Source organism: Galeopterus variegatus, unplaced genomic scaffold (genome assembly GCF_000696425.1).
Source record: "Galeopterus variegatus unplaced genomic scaffold, G_variegatus-3.0.2 Scaffold707, whole genome shotgun sequence".
NCBI classification, from domain to species: Eukaryota; Metazoa; Chordata; class Mammalia; order Dermoptera; family Cynocephalidae; genus Galeopterus; species Galeopterus variegatus.
In genome coordinates, this window is record NW_007726818.1 from 540,205 (window position 1) to 541,495 (window position 1,291).

Genomic DNA, 1,291 nt, shown 5'->3' on the forward strand with positions numbered 1-1,291 from the left:
AGGAAATAACCCCGAATGAGGTTTTCTCTCAGTTTTTATTCTCCAGGCAAGAAAGTTACTGAAAAGGAACATAGGTGGTTACAAAAAGAACAATGAGATATTCATCATGGCAACAGTCATTAGGTTTAGCTGCACCAAGGATGACTGCCCTAATAGCAAGAATTTTTTGCGATGTTACAGATTTTTTATCTACAACAAAGACTTTAGTCCTGGGAAAGTTTTCTGTTTTTCCCAAGCTAAGCATTTCTATGTGCAATTCTAAAAAGTTAAGCTATACTTTAAACTACAGGGCTTTGGCCTGCTAAAACTACATTTGCTTTATTAATGTTAGAATCCTCCACACTTCATTAATTAGCCCATTATTCATGAATGGATTAATCCATTTGTGATCCAGTCACCTCCCAAATGCCCCACTCATCACACTGCCACATTGGCAAACAAGCTTGCACATGAGCTTTGGAGGGGACAAACATTGAGACCATAGCACCACCTTAATGACTTCATTTGAAATTGATCAAGACCCTATTTCCGAATAAGGTCACATTCTGAGGTACTAGGAGTTAGGACTTCAACATATGAATTTTGGAGGAACACAATTCAACCCACAACAGTACCCATGTACCAGTCACCTTGTAATGTCAGTTTATTTCCACAGGGCTCAAGATACAGAACAGGACTCTACTGTATTTTGGTTGATTTTTAAATATTGGAAATTTGCCTTAATTGTCATATAGACTATGATGACAGTGAAGTTTATGGTGATACTGACCATGATGGGGATAGTAGTGGTGGTGACAATTTTATTAAGAAGAACTGTTTCAGCACTGTGCACAAAATAGTTTAATGGTGGCCTAATTGAATTGTCAGGTTTCAACATGCTCACATGGTTCTACAGCCAGAAACATTTATCCCTGTAAATCAGGGGTCAGATCATCTAAACAGACTTTTATAGAGAGATGTCTATAGAGAGCTAAAGTGTCCTGCTAATAACACTTCTGGTTCTTAGTGTATTGATCCTGGTCATCACTATGATTCCATTAGTATCACTGCTGCTCTTTCAGCACTTTTGATTTTGGATAGAATCAAAAGACCTGAATTCTACTCCCATGTCTCTATCTTTACTATCTCTATGGCCCTAGGGAAATCTTTTGCTGGTTATTGAAAGGAGGAAAGATAAAAAGAAATTGGCATTCTAGATTATGCATGCAGAAGGGCTCGTTTGGTTAGAGTGTGGTGCTGATAGCACTGAGGTCAAGGGTTCAGATCCCTGTGCCAGCCAGCCATCAAAAAG